The sequence below is a fragment of the Salvelinus namaycush genome, chromosome 28 (assembly GCF_016432855.1).
Source record: "Salvelinus namaycush isolate Seneca chromosome 28, SaNama_1.0, whole genome shotgun sequence".
NCBI classification, from domain to species: domain Eukaryota; kingdom Metazoa; phylum Chordata; class Actinopteri; order Salmoniformes; family Salmonidae; genus Salvelinus; species Salvelinus namaycush.
Window position 1 is genome coordinate 22,691,061 of NC_052334.1, and position 11,288 is coordinate 22,702,348.

Sequence of the window (11,288 nt, forward strand, 5' to 3'; positions counted from 1 at the left end):
TCCTCGAGGGGGTTGGGGGAGTCTACAGCATTGACAACATATGCCAACCAGAACCAGTATACATGTACACGGACTCAATTTGTTATTTACAATCCAATACTCTCTTCAGTGTCTTACAACGAACAGGCTTAAAATGTTAAACACATGGCGATGTGTAATATATCCCATGGTGAATTCTAGAAGTGAACAGACAGTCCTAGCAGCGTAGTAACAAAGTGAACATCCTAATTGTTTTATTCAAATCTGAGGCCCTACTATTTTGGGCCCCATGCATATTAATGTGGCTGTAGGGTTGTGGGGCTGGGTAAGGGTAATTACACAGAGAGAGAATGATTCCCTAACCACTCTTCTGTTTCCTAACCTTCTGTCTTTCCACATTCACAATTCAAGGCCGCCGGGAAGGATTGGATTCTGTTTTCCTTTTTGCAGAAAGGTCATTGTGTGTGTGGCAATGTTGACCCTTTGCAACTTCATGATGACATGTTTTTCCTAAAACACTCAAGTTGCAAACGATTTTAAGATAGCTATGAATTGGCCAAACTAGATTATATAGATCATATATGCATTATTTGGTAACACTTTACTTGACACTCGGCTTCATAACACATTATGACACGGTCATAACCATGGCATAATGTCGTAATAGCTGACATAACTTGTCATAACCTGTCATATGGTCATGTATGTCTTGACATATATTTAGACCTGTTGTGACATATTGCATTATTTTATGGCTGGTTATGACACCGACATAAGTGTCAAAACCCACAAAACCTACCACACAAGGCAAATCATTCCATTACACCTTAGCCTGTCAACAGTATGTTTGTTATATAAAAATGTCTAACATTAACCATATTAAATGATCATTGTAATTGCGCGCACATGGATGTCAGACATGCACCTACCCAGATGCTCTGTTACTAATGAAGGGAATGAATACAGGAGCAGATTTCAGGAGCAGGACAAGACACCCTCTTTTTACTGATGACTGACATAAGGGCATTAACGTGATAGACCTATCTGGCTTATATGATTATGATGGTCATAATGCTTCTTGACAGTGTCATAAAGTGCATTTTCATATTCTAAGTAAAGTGACACAGGATGGTCATAATGCTTCTTGAAAAATCAAATCAAATTGTATTTGTCACATGCTCCGATTACAACAGTGAAATGCTTACTTACAAGCCCTTAATTAACCAACAATGCAGTTCAAGAAATAGAGTTAAGAAAATATTTACTAAATAAACTAAAGTTAAGAAAATCTTATCAAAAAGTAACACAAGAAAATGACAACAATAACGAGGCTATATCTTCTTCTGGCTGCAAGCCCGACGTCGGTACACTTATGACAACAGCCAGCTCAAGTGCAGGGCGCGAAATTCAAAATATTTTTTTTTTAAATATTTAACTTTCACACATTAACAAGTCCAATACAGCATATGAAAGGTACACATCTTGTGAATCCAGCCAACATGTCCGATTTTTAAAATGTTTTACAGCGAAAACACCACGTATATTTATGTTAGCTCACCACCAAATACAAAAAAGGACAGACATTTTTCACAGCACAGGTAGCATGCACAAAGCCAACCTAACTAACCAAGAACCAACCAAACTAACCAACAAACAACTTCATCAGATGACAGTCTTATAACATGTTATTCAATAAATCTATGTTTTGTTCGAAAAATGTGCATATTTCAGGTATAAATCATAGTTTACATTGCAGCTACAATCAGAAATTGCACCGAAAGCAGACAGAATAATTACAGACACCAACGCCAAATAACTAAATACTCATCATAAAACATTTCTGAAAAATACATAGTGTACAGCAAATGAAAGACAGGCATCTTGTGATTCCAGACAATATTTCCGATTTATCAAGTGTTTTACAGCGAAAACACAATATAGCGTTATATTAGCTTACCACAATAGCCAAAAACACAAGCAATTTCCCAGTAGCAAAAGTTAGCGATCGTAACAAACAAGCAAAAGATATATAATTTTTGACTAACCTTGATTTTCTTCATCAGATGACAGTCCTATAACATCAGGTTATACATACACTTATGTTTTGTTCGAAAATGTGCATATTTAGAGCTGAAATCAATGGTTATACATTCTGCTAACTTAGCTACTTTTTCCCACAACGCCCGGATTTTTTTCTGACACTTTTTCTGACACACATATTCTGACCAAATAGCTATTCATAAACATAACTAAAGCATACATGTTGTATAGGAAATTATAGATCCATTAGTTCTTAATGAAATCGCAGTGTTAGAATTCTAAAAAATAACTTCATTACGACATCCAGCTTCGGTATAGCTAGAGTACCCAAAAGGTGGGCGCCCACGACTATTTCACATGTACGACAGATATATGAAATAGCATCATAAAATGTTTCTTACTTTTGCTGATCTTTCATCAGAATGTTGGACAAGGGGTCCTTTGTCCAGAACAGTCGTTGTTTGGATTTAGAACGTCCACTTTCCCTCTTGATTTAGCAAGCGCACTAGCCAAGTGGCGCGAATCTCTCCATCGTAAACAAAGTCAGAGAACGGAACACGGCAAAACTCCCGAAAAAATTTCAATAATCTGATTAAACTATATTGAAAAAACATACTTTACGATTATATGGTCACATGTATCAAATAAAATCAAAGCCGGAGATAGTAGTCGCCTATAACGGCAGCTAAACAGAAGGCAATCCCACTGTCCACCTCGCGCTCCCCAGAGTACCGGAAATGGGGGACACGTCATACAAAGAGCTTGTATTCCACTTCAGACCAAGATAAACACTAAATTTCTTCTCTCACAGCCTCTTGACATCCAGGGGAAGGTCTATGAAGTGCACGTATACTCTTACGTATCATGCCCATTTATAGGCAGGAAGAAGAACAGAGCCTCGATTTCAGACTTTCCACTTCCTGGTCAGGAAGTTTGTGCCAAATGAGTTCTGTTTGACTCACAGATATAATTCAAACGGTTTTAGAAACTAGAGAGTGTTTTCTATCCAATAGTAATAATAATATGCATATTGTACGGGCAAGAATTGAGTACGAGGCCGTTTGAAATGGGCACCTTTTATCTGGCTACTCAATACTCCCCCTGCAGCCCAAACAGGATATACAGGGGGTACCGGTGCCAAGTCAATGTGCAGGGGTACAGGTTAGTCGAGGTCATTTGTTAAGTGACAATGCTTAGTTAACAAACAGTGTGTAGCAGCAGTGTAAAAACAGAGGGTGGGATGGTCAATGTAAATAGTCCTTGTGGCAATTTGATTAATTGTTCAGTAGTCTTACGGCTTGGGGATAGAAGCTGTTAAGGAGCCTTTTGGTCCTAGACTTGGCGCTCTGGTACCACTTGCCGTGCAGTATTAGAGAGAACATTCTAATATGACTTGAGTGACTGGAGTCTTTGACAATTTTTGGGCCTTCTTCTGACAGGAAGCTTGGCCCCAGTGATGTACTGGGCCGTACGCCCTACCCTCTGTAGCGCCTTACGGTCAGATGCCGAGCAGTTGCCATACCAGGTGGTGATGCAACCGGTCAGGATGCTCTCGATGTTGCAGCTGTATAACCTTTTGAGGATCTGGGGACCAATGCCAAATCTTTTCAGTCTCCTGGGGGGAAAAGGTGTTGTCGTGCCTTCTTCACAACTGTACTGGTGTGTTTGGACCATGATAGATCGTTGGTGATGTGGACACCAAGGAACTTGAAACTCTCGACCCGCTCCATTTCAGCCCCGTTGATGTTACTGGGGGCCTGTTCGTCCCTTCTTTTCCTATAGTCCACAATCAGCTCCTTTGTTTTGCTCACGTTGAGGGAGAGATTGTTGTCCTGGCACCACACTGCTAGGTCTCTGACCTCCCTATAGGCTGTCTCATAAACTTAATGATGGTGTTGTAGTCGTGCTTGGCCATGCAGTCGTGGGTGAACAGGGAGTACAGGAGGGGACTAAGCACGAACCACTGAGGGTCCCCAGTATGGAGGATCAGCGTGGCAGATGTGTTGTTGCCTACCCTTACCACCTGGGGGTGGCCCGTCAGGAAGTCCAAGATCCAGTTGCAGAGGAAGGTGTTTAGTCCCAGGGTCCTTAGCTTAGTGATGAGCTTTGTGGGCACTATGGTGTTGAACGCTGAGCTTAGTCAATAAACAGCATTCTCACATATATGTTCCTTTTATCCAGGTGGGAAAGGGCAGTGTGGAGTGCGATTGAGATTGCGTCATCTGTGAATCTGTTGGGCGGTATGCGAATTAGGGTGAGTCTAAGGTTTCCGGCATGCTGGTGTTGATGTGCGCCATGACCAGCCTTTCAAAGCACTTCATGGCTACCAACGTGAGTGCTACATGGCAGTAATCATTTAGGCGTGTTACCTTTGCTTTCTTGGTCACAGGGACTATGGTGGTTTGTTTGAAACAGGTATTACAGACTCGTTCAGGGAGAGGTTGAAAATGCTTTGAGGACACGTCCTGGTAATCCATCTTGCTCACATCGGCTACGGAGAGCAGTCGTCTGGAACAGCTGGTGCTCTCATGCATGATTCAGTGTTGCTTGCCTCGAAGCGAGCATAAAAGGCATTTAGCTCGTCTGGTAGGCTCACGTCACTGGGAAGCTCGCGACTGGGTTCCCCTTTTAGTGCATAATATTTTTCAAGCTCTGCCACATCCGACGAGTGTCAGAGCCGGTGTAGTAGGATTCAATCTTAGTCCTGTATTGACACATTGCCTTTTCGATGGTCCCGCTCCTTGGAAGCGGCAGCTCTAGCCTTTAGCTCGGTGCGGATGTTGCCTGTAATCCATGGCTTCTAGTTGGGAAATGTACATACGGTCACTGTGGGGATGATGTCGTCGATGCAATTATTGATGAACCTGGTGACTGAGGTGATATACTCCTCAATGCCATTGGGTGAATCCCGGAACATATTCCAACGGTGCAAGCAAAACAGTCCTGTAGCGTAGCATCCGCATCATCTGACCACTTCTGTATTGAGCGAGTCACTGGTACTTCCTGCTTTAGTTTTTTCTTGTAAGCAGAAATCTGGAGGATATAATTATGGTCAGATTTGCCAAATGGAGGGTGAGGGAGAGCTTTGTATGCATCTCTGTGTGTGGAGTTAAGATGGTCGAGAGGTTTTTTTCCTCCGATTGCGTATGTGACATGCTGGTAGAAATTAGGTAAAACGGATTTAAGTTTGCCTGCATTAAAGTCCCCGGCCACTAGGAGCACCGATTCTGGATGAGCATTTCCAGCTAGCTCTATATTATCTGTGTCATCGTTCATCCACGTCTCGGTGAAACATAAGATATTAAAGTTTTGAATGTCCCGTTGGTAGGATAGTGTTAATCATAGATCATCCAGTTTGTTTTCCAGTGATTGCATGTTAGCCATTAAGTGTTGAAGTTAATTAAAATATGATGAAAGAAACATGACTATAAAGAATTCATTACAACAACAAAGGACTTAAGAAACAAACTTCCGAAGAAAATGAAACTTCTTGACAGGGAAAAAATACATTTGAATGTTGGTTTTGAAATTCTTATGTAGGTGTCATAACCATCCATAAAATAAAGCAAAACATGTCACAACAGGTATAAATATAGGGGTCATGACAGTGTTATGGCCATATTATGATAGGTTATGACAAGTTATGTTAGCTGTTATGACATATTATGACATGGTTATGACCGTGCCATAATGTGTTATGATGCTGGGTGTCAAGTAAAGTTTCCCATTATTTTATATCTATTTAATTACTGTTATCATATTGGCTAGATAATACAACAGTCATAATACAACGCAAATGTCTCCTGCAGCAAGTCTGACCAAATGTTGACTCAGTTGGTCAGTACCTGGGTCACTGGCTCTCTCACCTCACACAATGCAAGGGTTAACTCTTCAGATTGACATAGCATCAGTATCAGGATGATATCCCAGTCCATAGTATCTGTTAGTCATACTGTGTATTGCTGAGGTAAAAACCGTCACTGTATTCACTCCTGAGATTCATCATGACATGATAAACTGAGAAGAGGCAGTGGTGAGTTCAGTTGAATCTCTATGTACTTAGCAAGGTGTGAAGTAACATCTTTATCTGCCTGGGTATTCCCAGATGCTGGGTAATCAGTGGTGGGCAGGTCATCCCAGGCACTGGACATTGTGAATTACCCCAGGTCTTCCATGGGAAAGAATTCATTTGATCTGCAGATAAACTCCTCCTTGTCTTATTTACCTTATCCTGTTTGTTACCTTTTGTTGATTTGTTTACTAGCTACACACTGATGCATGAAATATGAGGTAATATAGTACACTAATGTGCATCGTTACTGTTATCTCCTGTTGCCATGAACCTCTTATCTAGAATAGGATTATTAATCTTAGCCTGCTTTAGGATGCAATGAATGGGTGCACACACGCATATTGGAGTCTTAATAACTTTCCACTCAAAAAGGAAATAAAATCTGGTTCAGTTGGGCTCTTTTGTTGTGACATTACTGTGTTAACATTTTTTTTAAATGTAATCATAGCCACTAAAAAGAGTCAGAAATCCTCTTATTATGAAGCAGAGAGAGTGGTGAATAAATGTGGATATGGGAATGTAATGCTACTGTTGAGCGGGCTGGGAGATCAGACTATACTCTTGGCTCTCTCTTTTTTTGCATGAATTGAGCATAGTGCACCCAGGAGGGCACAGGTTGAATATACATTAATGTAAAGCCTGCAATAACTTACTATTAATGTCTATTCAATGGATAGGGGGATTGCTTCAGTGTAAAACCTTGACAGACTCTGTAAACCCAGGACAAGCCTTGGTTTGTGTCCAGTTATGGAGCGCTCAAGCTCCCTGCTCTCCATCTTGTAATTTGTCTCTCCATGTCCAGCTTTTGTAACTTGGAAGAATGGAACAAAATGTTTTTTTTCTTCTATTCAGTGTTTTCACTGGATTTCCAGGTGGGATTAAAGCATCGCAGACAGAAGCGAAAAACAAAAACCAAACATTCTTAACCGCGCTGTTTGAAACATATACTTTCACAGATATTAAGAGCAGTTTGTGTCCCTTTAAACTTAACAGGGTAAAAATGTAGCAATTAGGCAGTAATCACACTCATTATAAAGAGTAATCCATTTAAAACCTAACAGATGTCTGTTTCAGCAGAGGGAAGGAGGTTGTCCCGCTCAGAGAATAGGGCTGTAATGTTGTTGAAATGCTCAGGTGCAAGGTGGGGGAAAGTTATATTTTCTTTCCCCTAAGTGTCCACATGTTGACAGTTGACCGTTTAATGGCCGACTTAATTGCAGTGGCCTCTTGGTCCCTACGTATCATTGTAAATTAATGCCGTGTTTTCTCTCTGAGACCCTTTTTTTATTTTTTCATGTTACTTTCTTTCTTTCTTGACTTGAAACATTTTGAGAAATAGTAGTTGATGATTGTCCACATGACAGTGACATTAAACACTAGACACTAGCAGTATTGAAAATTAGGCTAGTCTTAGTCTTCCACAGTCACAGTGGTAAAACTGTTTACAACTGACATCTGGGGAAGTTAACACTGAGGCTTTTGCAGGGTTTAGGCCTGTAGTCATCATAAACTACTAAACTATTCCAGTGCTGTAGTCCTTTTATCAATGCCTCAGATTCCTCTGGCTTTGTTTACATGTCACATGTGGTCATTTCATGGTCTGCAGTGATTGATGGCAGAGGGCTATATGGACTCAATATTTCAATGCAGCTAGGAAACTAGGGCTTCTAGTCAGTATTTACATACCATTCTCAGGTGACTTGTAAAGAAAAGTCCATAAAATTTAACAATGAAATGTACTGAGAGCAGTATATGGAGACACAAAATCTCAGGAGACCATTGCTCTCTGCAGTTGGTGTGTGTGTGTACTGTACTTGCATGATGTGTGGGGGGATGTTTGTACCGTCCAATTAGGAAAAAAATCTGTCACTGCTTTAAATATTTTTGATTCAAAGAGAGGAGGTTTAGGTGGGTGGAAGAGAAGAGTAGCATCGGAGGCTGTGAATCCCCGTGGGAGCACCAGGTTTTCCCCCACTGCCAGGTGTTTGACATTGACTGGAGTTGGAGATGAATGTAGCTTATGGCAATCCATGGAACTGACCGACTCCTGGGAGTCCCAGCTTCCTGCCGTGAAAGTTTCCATTTTCAAAGCACATCAGTTGCACTGGGAATGTTCCAGAACGTCCCATATGCCAGCACTGACAGTGCGGCAAACTTTCTCCCACCCCAAACACCCCCTGCCTACACCCCCCCTCACACCCCCACTCCCCACCCCTTTTGGAATTAGAAAGAATGAGGGCTCCCTAATCGCTAACAAAATGTATTTCAATATGTTGCCACTGGGCACTGTGTTCCCTGTACTGCTAATGGAATTGAACCCCATCAATTATTTACATGGATTTGCTTTGTTTCTCCCTCATGTTTGTGCCTTTGAGCTTGGTTACAAGCTAATAATACTGTCTCAGCGGTTTTCTACACCACCAGGATGCACTCAAAATAACAACGACGATACGACGATGGACTGGTCTATTGTGTCTGTGTTCGAGGGGCAGGAAAAGATGGTGTGAGCAATAAAAAAACAAAAATCACCAGCTAGACTATATTTTCTCTCATCTCATGCCACACACACCAACCTGCCCCTCCTCGCCTCTCTCTCTGCTGCTGGACCATCTCTGCAGGAATCCTTTGTCCGAGGTGTTCATCTGGAACAACTTTGCCACACTTGTTTTCATGTTCTTTTAGATTACAGGGCAGCCGAGCCGGCCCTGGCTTTGAAGCTACTCTCTCGCTCCCTTTGTCTCTGTGCAATGCACTCTGGTAATTAACTTTGTCCTTCTTTTATTTGTTCCAGTCACTCGCAGTCCACTCTTCTGAGCATCTTCTCCCTGGAGTACCAGGTTAGACGTTTTCTACCTTTGTGAGCCCTGACAGGTGCCTAATTGAATGATGAATGTCCCTTTATATCTTTGTAATTGAACTGCCAGCACTCTGATTGGTTTGGAGGATGCCCCCTCCCTCGTTGTCCTCTCTTTCACGTGGAGGGCCCTGCTTGCCTGAGTCTCGGTGGATGTCTGCCAAGCCTTCCCATCCATCTGTCTAATAACATCTAGCCGCTGCTTATTTGGTGGACCTGTAATAAATTATGCTAAACCATTATTATTCTGACAATAATAATTTCCCTGTGTAGTGCGGCTGCGTGTGCTAAATGTTTGCTGACTCGCACTGTCACTGCCGCTTTCCACGTCTGACAGCGGATGATGATAAATGACCGCTGCCGCGAGTGGCAGAAGGCAGCACAGGCAGAAAATGGAGTCATTTATCATCCCCCTGACAGGTGTCAGTCACGCCGCCCATCTCCAGGGAATTACATTTTTTGGTGTAGTAGTTTTTAAATAAGTCATTTTTTAAGCAATGCTCTTTCTCTCCTATCCCTCTGGTTAAGATGGGTTCAAATTGCATGATGAAAATGCGTAATGTTGGGGTGGCAGGCTGAGGAATAGGTTGCTGTTTGATCGAGGCCTTGCCTTGACTCGCTGTGAGACCCTGGGCAAACTTATATAGATTAAATTACTATGACCCCTCTCTCACTGCCTGTTCATACACAATACCATAGAGCCCCCAAGGCTGAGTGATTCTGTTCTTTGATTCGGGGAAAGAAAAGCTATATGTTTTTTGCCTTTGTATTGCATTGCATGGATAACAAGTTTACCATATGGATATCAGCTGAAGCATGTGTATAATGTCTTTCTTGCATGCATGTTTATTCAAATGTTACTATTAATAATTGTTCCATTACAAAAATAAAATGTAATGCATTTAATATTAATAACATTGTGTACTCTTTGTTCCAGAAAATAACCAAAATAACCATATCAAGGCATCATGCCCTTCCCTCACTCTCTCGCCTCCTCTCTCTCTTCTCTCTCAGGAAGGGAATCATTCAAGTCGCGTGATATGAAGTGGACAGGGCCTCCATGACAGATATAATCTCCTCCCAAAAAATCACCACCTTCAGGATTCATTCCAGACATCCACATGCACCTGCTGAGCCTTTCCTATCACACAGCCTCTCGTTCCTCCCCTGAAGAAAAGGCAAAACAGCAGGTGGACATTTACCTCACACAGGCTTTTGATTGGCTGATTATCCCTAATTCTATTAAATGTTAAACAAATAAGAAAAAAACTATAAAAGACAGGCTGAAGGGGGGTCAGAAAAAGCTTCTTTGCATATCACAATTGACCTTTATCTAGTTTATTGTGCTGTTGGAAATGAGGCCAGGATAATGCACTTCTAATCCACTTATATAACAACAAACCTCTGATGATCTGGGTTAGATCTGAGGGAGCTTTGGTGATTTCAGTTGCAAGGGGGAAAAAAAGCATTTTTGTGCAGACTGGGGTGTTAACTAACTAACTATCATGCTTGTCTGGCTTTAAAGAAATCTGAGTCTTCCAAGCACTGCCGTTTTAACCACAGCAAGCCTGCCATATGCCACTGAGGCCAAAGTCATCAGGGACATTAACATGTCTTGGCTGGCCTGGTCTCGTCCCCTCTCCCCTTCCGTCTGCCTTTGTGGGCTGTTCTTTTTTTCAGTACTGTCTGTTGTTTCTTTGTTATAATGAAGGTACACGAGCGAAGCCCTGTTGGAGCTGGTCAATGAGGTAATAGCATATAACCTCTATTTCTCTCTTCCTCTACCCCCCCAACACACTTTATTTGTACTTTTATTTTCCATTTGAAGTGCACACAAGCAAGTCTGCACCAAATCTAGGTACAAACATAATTATCCCTTGAATACCCCTGAATGCGTTTCAAATAATTGTTTTTCCCTGTCTGTTAGGGATTATGGAAATTTGACAACTGGTCCGGTCTATGAACCAATTATAATTGGTATTTAGTCCTTAACCCATTTAAGACAGATGTGAAAGTAGTTTGTTTTATTACATCTTTATTATGTCCATTTTATAATTGACATTCAAAACTGCCACAGTTACTTCAGACAGGTGAGGTGCAGGCAGGGCACTGGTTCACTCTTCGATTCATCACAATATTGTTTTAATCAGGCACCGCACTTCCCAATTACACCACAGAAAGAAATACGCTACTCTAAGCCTTCATGTTTGGGGTTTGGAATAATATACATTTTCACACTACTCAAAATGTGTAATGCTAATTGAACATGTACCTGTCAGGTCAAACGTCAGTGTTTAGAAACTATTCTAGGTTACTGTGAGTTTTTTTTTTTTTTCAGTGTGT